A 10,114-nucleotide genomic window follows, 5' to 3' on the forward strand; every position below is an offset into this window, starting at 1 on the left:
CATATTAAATTATACAGTCCTTAAGCTAAACAACACAGAACAAAATCCTGCTGTTCAAGGTAGGACCCTCCTCTCCCCATCTCCTTTCTTGTTAAAGGAGAGTCTGGAAAGTCTAATCTTCTCATCTTCTTTCCTGACCTTCTGTTCACTTTATCCTGCTCCACTACTATTTCATGGTACCTGCTCTTATTAGGGAAAGCACTAGTTTCCTAGGTAGGAGACTTCTCGTCCTCATCTCACTTGACCATGGAGGCATTTATCAGTGGAGCCTGAGCAGCCATGTGCTGAACTAAAACCAGAGGGTGAGAAAGAGACAGAGCCAGAGCAGATGGTTGGAGTAGGTCGACCAGCAGGCTCTGCCTCTCTGATAGTAGAAGTCCTTTTGAGTGAACCAACTTCCTCCTTTTCCCTTTAATTTCACCTTAATTTGGGGTTTTCTTACAGTTTGCATATCTTTTTCTTTCTCATGCCTTTCTCTTTTCTTTTTCTTCTATCATCTTACCCTCTCTACTTATTTATTTATTTATTTATTTTTATGGACAATGTCACCACTTTCCTCAGCTTCAAGTACTGGCTCCCTACCTTGACTTCCAACCCTCTCTCTTCACCAAGGGCCTGTTTGCTGAACTCTAAACCTATATTTCCAAAGTGCTCACTGGACCTGACCCCAGCAAAATTTTATAGGCACTTGGCATTAACATGTCACAAGGGGAATTTGATAATATCTCCAAAATTGCTCTTCTCTTTGTATTCCGTATTTTAGCAAATGGCAGGACCTCTGTCCCCAGTGTTTAGCTGGAATCTTGGGCATTTCCTTGATCTCCTCACTATTGCATTTCTCACGTCAAGTGTTATCAAATGTGGTCAGTCCTCCCTTGCGCATAACTCAAATTTCTTGTTCCTTTTCTACTTGTACTGCAGTAATTTGAGTTCTTCCTTTAGCATCTCTAATGCCTCTTAACTAAAATGTAGCCCAGCACTTTTCTCTTAAAGTGCAAATCTCCAGGAGATCTTGTTAAAGTGTGGATTTTGAAGGTCTGTGGTGGGACATGGGATTCTGCATTTCTGGTAAGTTCCCAGGTGGAGTGCTGCTGCTGGTCATGGACTACACCTAGATTAGCAGTGGTCCCAAAAAGTGATACCTTCCCTTGGGTCCTTCTCCCTCTGTCTTTTTATTCCCTCTCTCACCCATTTTCCACCCTGACCATAGCACCTCCCTACATCTACAAGTCATTCTTTGCAGTGTTGACAATTTTCTAATTTCTTAAAGCACAAATATGGTAATATCATTGCCCTGTTTAAAAAGCTTTCATGGGGATTTCAGTGTCTTCAGGACAAAGTACAAGCTCTGTCATGAATATGCAGGATGATTTTAAAGACCTGAAATCCACCTGCTTTTTATTCTCCCCTGGTCTCTTAAGTCACAGAATATTTATGTACTTTGCTGTTGTTGTTAGAGAAAAAGACTAAAGAATCTGTTGGATTCTCAGAGTGGCCTTTAATCTCAGAAAGGGGAATTACTATTGCCCTTTCTTGATGAGGAAATTTTATAGATGAAGAAACAAGACCCACACAGACTAGATAATTTCCCAGAGCTCATGAGACACAGATAGCTGTGGAGACTAGACTAGACCTTTGACCCTCCGAGTCCCAGTCCAGTGCTGATTGCATGGAGCCCTACCACCTTTTGGTAGTGGGGTGGGGTCAGGGTCAGAATGAGATGTGGCCATGGGGAAGTGTCGTGGCTTAGAGCCACAACTACAGAGCACAGTGCTTTCACTCCTTGAGATGCTTCCCCCGCATTGTGTCCTTCCTGGGGCGTGCTTTACTGTGCTATGTGCTCATGAGAAGAACCAGAAAAGAGAGAAGTTCTGACAGCATGGACTGTGTGTGGCTGGAAATGGTGACTAGAGAGTGAAGTGTCAAGACAGTGACCTTGAGCTACAGATGAAGGTGACCTGGCTACCGAGCCCTGGGAGAGAGCTGGAGGGGGTGGGAGGCCTTTCCAAGGAGTCCTGTGATGGCTTTTTCCCACTATCTGCCAAATAACTCTGTTGGTCAAAGTTGGTCAGGGAAGCCGATTCCTGCCTGGTGTTAAAGGACACATTGAATTGTCCAGGGCTGGGCTGGGCTGTGATGGGAGGTGTTTGCCCAACACCAAGTGGGTTCATGATTATTTTGCATGGCTTTTGTGAATATGACTCCTTCATGGCACAGGAGGGTGGCTCAGAAGCCTTGTACTAGGTGCTCACCGAGGGGAAGCTTCCGTGATCGCAGGTGGAGGTAAATAGATGTGATAGGTGGCACCCATCAACATGAGAGGTATTATTATTATTATTATTATTATTATTATTATTTACAAGAGGTATTTTTAAGTCATGTTGCCTCTCCTAAATCTACTCCACATGGTGATTTATTTTCCTGTAATTTTCTAGAATGTTTTGTGGCTAATCCATTTCATAGACTAAACCGGAGTTTATAAAACATTTTCTATAAAGGGCCAGATAGTAAATTTTCAGCTTTGTGGTCCGTAAGGTGTCTGTCTTGACTACTCAATGCTGCTGTCGGAGCATGAAGGCAGCCCATAGGCAATCTATAAATGAATGGGTGTGGCTGGGTGCCAAAAAAAGTTTATTTACCAAAACAGACAGCAGGCCCAATTTGTCCCAACAGATTAAACAGTCCTATAGAGCAAACCAACTTTGTGTGTAATTTGCTACATTGGTTGAAAAACAGAAAATGGATTTAGCATATGTTGATTGGATTTCTCTGATGTGCATGTGACCGTGTATATCTATTTGGGTGATCTTTTAGAAGATTTCCATGGGAGTGCTAGTTTTAGTTTTGGCTGCTGTATGGAAACATCACCTCTGAGGATCAGTGTCGCTTCTTGTTTCTGCAGAAGATTTCAAAACCCGCCAGCAGAGCAAAGGGAGAAATAGATGTTGACTTTCAAAGCTGCAAATTTACTATCAGGATCGTTCGTCTTTAAAGATACTGTTTTGACTCTCCAAAGACATTTTTTTAACGTCAAAATAAATAGCATTTGACATTTTAAAATATAATTAGTATTGAGCATTCGGTAGAGGGTGGGTAGGAGAAGCAGCTGGGCATGTGGAGGAGGAACGGTTTCTGGTATCCCCTGTTTATTACACTGTTGGAATGATGGCAAAAGGTGACAATGGCTGCCTCTTTGGGTCTGTTTAATCTCCAGCTGTGAACATGTGATTAATCATCTCATGGACAACAAAAGACTCTTCCCAGGACCAGCAGTGATTTCCACGTGCTCACAAGGGCTTACGTACATGTTGTCCCATTGGCGCGTCAGCCCTAATGATGCATTCTCTGTGCTTGGCCACTTACGGGGAGCTCACCAAGAAGCCTCTGGACTTTCTGCTTCTATTGTTGACTTTGCAGCTAGTTTACTCCCTTGGGTGGGTGTGCTCCAGGTTTTTTCCTAACAAAAATGAGGGAAATGGTACTGGTGAGTTTGCAGAGCTCTTTGAAATTTCAAATGCAAGTATTATCAACGTGTAAATTATTATAATTCTCTCTCAGTTGCTGCCTTCTATTTACAAACACCTGAGTATCTCCCTCCCAATTCTGGATGAGACGTAGAAAGGGCAATGAAATCAGCCTCAAAGTTCCAAAGGAAATGGGTGTTGCCTGAAATGTGGATAACTGGGAGTGCCACTTTCAGAGCATAAGAAAATGCAGGTTGTATCTGCTACTGAAGTTTCAGGTTATTTGGCTAAAATCTCTCCATATATGTATACGATTGAATTTAACTCTGCTAATAAATATTTTTCTTTTTTTTTTTGCTAATAAATATTTTTCAATTGAAGTTGTTTTTCAGAATCTTCATTCTCTATGGTTTGTTGGAATTGAAATTGCTTTAGAAAAAAATCATGTTTTATTTTTAACCAGGTGAAAGCATACCATGGCAAGAACATGAGATCTACCACTGGAATGCCCATTTCCACCATTTTCAAAATGGATAGGGCTAGTTGAGAGCTGGCCTAACACTGTGGGGGGTTTCTGAGCTGCTTTCCATCATGTGCTTGGTGAAATGTGGCAAAGCATATGGAAGGCTGGTGATTCATCTCTGCGTAATATTTCCTGGGGAAAGCTGAGATGCATTCATTGCAGAGTTCCCCCCACTGTACCCTGGTGAAGCTCTTGCTTTAATGGAACAAGAATTAACTCTACTTCCGATTTTCAGAGCATGATCCTAGAAATGTTTTCTAAATGAATGTCTCCCTCATTGTTTTGTCTTTGTGTGGCCCCAACTCTTTTTTATAGTTTCACTTATTAGGGTCCCACCCTATCCTGGTAGCTGGGGAGGCATATTTTAGCTTATGTAGTTGGTGATATTGTCATGGGTCAGAGGGCACTGCCCCACGTGTCTGTAACAGTGTAAGTGTCCCTGACTGGGGTGGGGGGGCAGCATTGTAAAGTCAGGGAGAATATTTCAACAAATAGATGGCAGTATGTAACTTGGTGATGGTGGAAGGTAAATATTTAGGCAATAGAAGCTGTTGATTGCAAGAACTAATTTTGTGGGAGGCCGGGGTCAAGTGTATGTGCTAACAATCTTTGATTTATCAGCGTTATTCAGAAATTGAGCTTAATTTACAAAATGCTAAGTGGTTGTGTTTGTTCTTCCCTTGGAGAGTATATCTTGCACGTTTGACTTCAAAGCATCAATGCTATGACTGGAAGAAGCTTGAGATATGGATGCTTTTCATAACAACGTTAAAATGTGGAAAATCAGAAAGTTTTTCTTTAGATAGTCTGCTATATTTAAACATTTATCTGACACCCATATAATGGAAAATGCTGAGCCATTGGGAATTAGTTTATTTAGTTTGTTTAATTTTAAACTATTAAAATGCTTAACCTCAGAAAAAGGACACTATTTTACACAGTTAAATGAAAAACAGTCAGAATATAAATAGTATATATGTTATAGTCCCATTTCTTTAAATCTATCTGAAATATTAGGTTGAGCCATGTGAAAGTGCTATTTTGTCAAATGATGTCAAAATGGTTTGATACTAGCAATTTCAGATGGTTCAGATAGAAGAGAAAACCCACATTAACACACACCACATATACACACGTACGTACATGCCACACGTGTACGCGGACAATACGCACACATACACATACATGTGGAAGATAATTGCCAAAAGTTCTGGATGGTGATTACAGGCAATTTGAAACTTTTTTCTTTCTTGTTTTTAATTTATACTTTCTTTTTTTAAAATTTTTTTAATTTTTTAATTTTTTTAAATTTATACTTTCTAGAATGAATGTGCATTACCTTTTCAATAAGAGATGGAGAAAGAAAATTTTTCTAGATGCTCCAGAGGCAGAACCTTTCATTGTGGCGAGTTGTTGAGGTTCAAGCTTCATCTACATTGTTTGTCAATAGAAGATTTGAGGATTTTTGGTCTCCGCTCTCCAGAGTTCTTTAGAAATGATCAGATTTGGTGAAAATACCTACCCTACTGATCTATTCTCTTCCCCAGTAGGTTCCCCCAGCTAATCTGTGAGATCTCTTTTTGTGTAGAAGCATTTGACATTCCATAGGTGCTCAATAAATATTTGTGAATGAATGAGTGAATATATGAAGGGGAACGTAGTGAAATAATCATTGTTAATACATTCTGCAATTTCGCCGATTTCCTCTCGGTTGTGAACTGACCCGATCTTCCCAAAGAATAAGATGTGCCTAATTGTAAGTCCACACACACACACAAAGCTGATAGGAAAGCAGTCAGTTAAAAAAGACAAAAATGAAAACACCGGATCGCCTCTACCCAATTGGTCTAGACATACCTTCGTGATTCTCTTGGATAGAATATAACATATCTGGGTGAGAATCTTAGCACGTTATACATTCCTGGGAGAGGTCGGAATCCCTGGCCCTGTAGCATGCAGGTATTTCTGAAGCAGCTTGACCTGTAGGCCTGTTGTTTTTCCTCTTCTTCCTCCTCTTCAGGATTGACTTCAGTGCCCAGGTTCCCTTGAAGTGGCTACCCACTTGTACTTTGCAGTGAGAGGAGGATGGAAAAACTGGGAGAAAGAAGGAAAGGAGGACAGAAAAGAGGGAGGGAGGGGCAGAAACAGAGGGACAGGGACAGAGGGATTTTCAGTCATGTGGGATCATTCATTCGTCTTCTTAGCAAATGTTTATTAAAAATCTCCCAAGAGGATATTGATCATTTACCAGCTGACACGGTCAGTGGGGCATTATTTCCATCCTGTGATTACCTCTAAGTGATGCATGCCAACTTAGATGGGTTCTGAGCCTCTGAGTAGAGCGTGTCCCGAAATTAACTTGAATAACCTAATTTCTACCTTCCCGCCGATCTGTTCTTACACACTGTGCAAAGGGCAAAACAGGAGTGAAACAAGAGAGATTAACAAGGTCTGTGCCAGCTGTTAGAGGAGAAGTCATTGTTTGTCTGCATTTAAGGAGAAAAGGACACTATTTGGCAGCATGGGGTGCCTCGGAGTCGCTGGAGCTAATGATCATCCTGAGAATTGAGCTGTGAGGCGAGTTGCCCATTGACCGGCCCTGACTGCTCTCGCTGACAGGTGCTAATGGGAGGGGGCAGGACACAGCTGCCTGAACAGGAATCCCATTATCCTTTGCTGGGTATTGATTCACCCTGTGGGATGTTTCCTTTCTGGCTGTGTTAATTTTCAGAGTGCACATTTGCCTCTTTCTCAGCAGAGAGAGAGAGAGAGAGAGCGAGCGTCAGAGGTGCTCGGGGTAAACGTAATGGGCCCTGCCTTCCAGTCTGCAGAGGTTGTGTCTGTGGGGATGTGGGCTCCTCTAATTACAGTGCCTGCTAGGGGACGAGGTTGCAAGAATAGCTTTGCCACTAATATAATTGCCCTGAGGTGCATAGCAAATTAATCTAATGACACAAGGAGCATTTTGAAAGTTGTCCCCCCCCCCCATCTGTAAACAGGAGTTCTCATTTTCGACTTGACGTTTTTTGCACAGAAAATCCAGGAAGTGATCCAGCAGTTGGAATCCGCGCCACCGACAGTCATCTGAACATTTTCACTGTCTCTTTTGTTTACACTCAGGCCTTCTAAAAACCTTCAGGGATAATTTAGAAGTGATCTTCGCCTTTGGCCATGCTCTGTGGTCTGCTGGTTTGTGCTGAAGGGCAATAGGTGGGTGGGGTGGGGTGGTTATAAGGAAAATTGCCGAAAATAATGTTTAAAGATGTCTTATTATTGCAGGTAAATCATGGCAGATTGCACGTTGAAGAACACAGGCGGTGGACACAATGCTGAGAACCCAGGGGGGCGTCTCGGTCACCTCACTGGCCCTGCTGGGCCTCAGCCAGCCCGTAGTGTGTACAGAACGTCTGCCCATTAAAGGAGTCTCCCTGACTTCGAGCAAAACCCTGCATTCCTGCCAATTGTGGGCACGTGTGTGTACGCGTGTGTTATGCCTCATGACAGTAGCATTTTAGGTACATTTACATACTTGGGCAATCAGTTTAGTTCATAGATTACTTCGATTTCTGTTGTCTCCCATGTCCTTGTTTTGTCGTGATGCAGGAGCTGCGTGAGGCCTTACCTTGGAAGGGACTCCTGTCCCATGGCCACTGTGGATTCCCAGCCTCTGCCCGCCCGGTGCTCCGGGAGCCCTGGCCTCAGTGTTGTGTTCCTGTCTCTGAACGGCTCAGGGCCCTAGGCTTCTTCAGTCCCTTTGCTCCCCTGGGACAGGTGAGACAAAGCAAGCAGGAGGTGGGGTGAGGGGGCTCTTTTAGTGCCAGCCATCAGCTCTGTTCCCTAGAAGTAGATTTCTAGCACCATTCGTAGTGCTCTAATGAGAAAATTTTATTTCAGAGGTTTAAGCCAAAGGCAAAATACAAGATAGGGATGAACAGGATTCTCAGAACCACGGTGTGATCCTTCCCCCACAGCAAGTTCAAGACATGTTATATTCCCTACTTCGCAACTTTGTAGAAGGTCACCTGGTGGTAGCAGGATAGCTCAATTGATAAGATAGGCACTGAGGGCGTGGAGTTTGTCTGCTCAAGAGCCAGAGAGGAACCTAGGCCTGGATTTGGTAAAAAATATCTAGAACTTGGTTGAGACAAGAGGCTGCATCCTTTTTTTTTTTTTTTTAATGCATTGTATTTCTCTGGGTATACACGTAATTATGTAGCTTTTGTAGGAAATTTAAAAATATAAAAAATGACAATCATCCATAATTCTGCTATTTAGAAATAATAACTGTCATTACTATTTTGATAATTTCTGCCCATTTCTAATTGTGTGATTTTGTATCCTTTTGATCATTTGCAGTTTTGCCAAAAACACTTCCCCACAGCATTAAAAACTCTTTGAGGATGTAAGTGCCTAAAGATGGGGTAATCTTCAGGGCAAGGAGGGACACCGAGTGAGGGAGTACATCTCCACAAGCCTGGAGCACCGTGGATGGAGGGATGAGTCCTCCAAAACAGGTAGAAAAGCCCAGTGGGTGTCTTGCTGACATTTAGGAGGGCTCTTCCTCCTTCTGATTTTTTTAAAAGGATTAGAATCCACAGATTCAAGGAGTGTAACATGTCCCAGGAAAAACAAATTCAGTAAAAAAGTTATTAAAGTTAACAGAGAAAATTCTCCGGCACATATGGGAAAATCAGCTTATCTCTTGGAGGGAAAGGGGCATGATCTCCCTAAACCTTTCTATAGCACTCAAATGTGAAAGGTAGTGGGACAGTGTGTACTAAGTTCTTAGAGATGAAAATGTGACTTAAAATGTTTATCTGCAAACCAGCAGCTATCAGGTAGAAAGACAACAGACAGGTCTTCTTAGGCATTCAGGAATTCAGGGAATATGGTCCTCAGTAGTCCTTCTGGAAAAAAAAATAGCTGCAAGATAATAAGCTGGAGGATGAAGGGGAAGGAGAAGGTAGGATGGGAAGGAGGAGGAGGAGGAGATTGGGAGAGCAAGGGAGGATGGAGGCGGAGGGAAGAAGGGGGGGTTAGGATGGGGAGGAAGGATGGAGGAGAAGGGAGGAGGGGGAGGTTGGATGGGTGGATGGGAGGGAGAAGAGAGGGAGAAAGGGAGGATGTGAAGGAGGAGGGAGGATGTTGGGAGTGGGAGTGAGGGAAAGAGGAGAGAGGAGGGGGTTTGGGAGGAGACGGAGGGTGGAAAGGAGGCAGGAGGAGGGGGAAGGCAGGAGGAAGGAGGGAGGGAGGAAGACATGGAAAAGACTGGTGGTAGTTTGAATTTACTGAAAATGAGACACGAGGTTGAACAACTGTGGAGAACATGATTGGAAAGTAGAACGTGTTATAAGATATCGTAGTAGTAAACTAGCAAAACATTGACTGGGAGTCGGGAGAGAAGATGGGGATATTTAAGGAATATATCCAAACAGAGATAACGTAGAAAGGATAACTTTAATAGAAGAGATGGTGATGTACCAAGGAAATGCAAATAAAAATAAAGCAGAGCTGTTAAATCCGTGTCTAGCCAGATTTCACCAAAAGCAAAAACTCTTAAACAAAAGGAAATGCAATATAATGATGAAGCTTACAATCCACAGTGAAGATCTATCCTGAATGTTCATGCACCAAATGTGAAAAAAAAAAAATCATTAAAAAAAGAAGGAAGTAAGAAGGAAGCAAAATGAAAAGACAAGGGAATGAGTAAACGGTCCTTTACCTTTCCTAGATCGTGACCTATCATCAAATAAGTGAAAACAAGGAAACACAGAGAAAATCAAATGATAATCCTAAGAGACAAAACAGCGGGTACGTATTGATTGATCCTGTGATGAGCCACAAAAAAAAAAAAAAACAAAAAAACAAACAAACAAAAAACAACAACAACAACAACAACAAAAAAAAACAAAAAAAACGAGTTTCTGAGAGTAGCAGGAGTTCAGGCCTTATCGGATGACAAGGCTGTAGAAGCCAGCACTGAGCCCCGGGGCACACACAGGGAGTGACCTCGCCTGGATTCCTTGGCCCTTTGCTTTATTTTATTTTTATTTTATTTTATTTTATTTTATTTTTTTTTAATTTTTATTTATTTATGATAGTCACAGAGAGAGAGAGAGAGAGAGAG

General features: G+C 42.3%; 1 long non-coding RNA gene across 1 annotated transcript in view; it reads left to right on the plus strand.

The window, feature by feature from the left end:
- LOC121490450 overlaps positions 1–9,912 on the plus strand; it is a 51,767-nt gene extending 41,855 nt beyond the window's left edge. The window contains exons 3-6 of the long non-coding RNA XR_005987683.1: positions 7,267–7,502; positions 7,591–7,758; positions 8,344–8,501; positions 9,719–9,912. This is a non-coding gene — a long non-coding RNA (uncharacterized LOC121490450). The remainder of the gene's footprint in view (positions 1–7,266; positions 7,503–7,590; positions 7,759–8,343; positions 8,502–9,718) is intronic.
- Positions 9,913–10,114: the final 202 nt, after the last annotated feature.

The sequence above is a fragment of the Vulpes lagopus genome, chromosome 5, assembly GCF_018345385.1.
Source record: "Vulpes lagopus strain Blue_001 chromosome 5, ASM1834538v1, whole genome shotgun sequence".
Lineage (NCBI taxonomy): Eukaryota > Metazoa > Chordata > Mammalia > Carnivora > Canidae > Vulpes > Vulpes lagopus.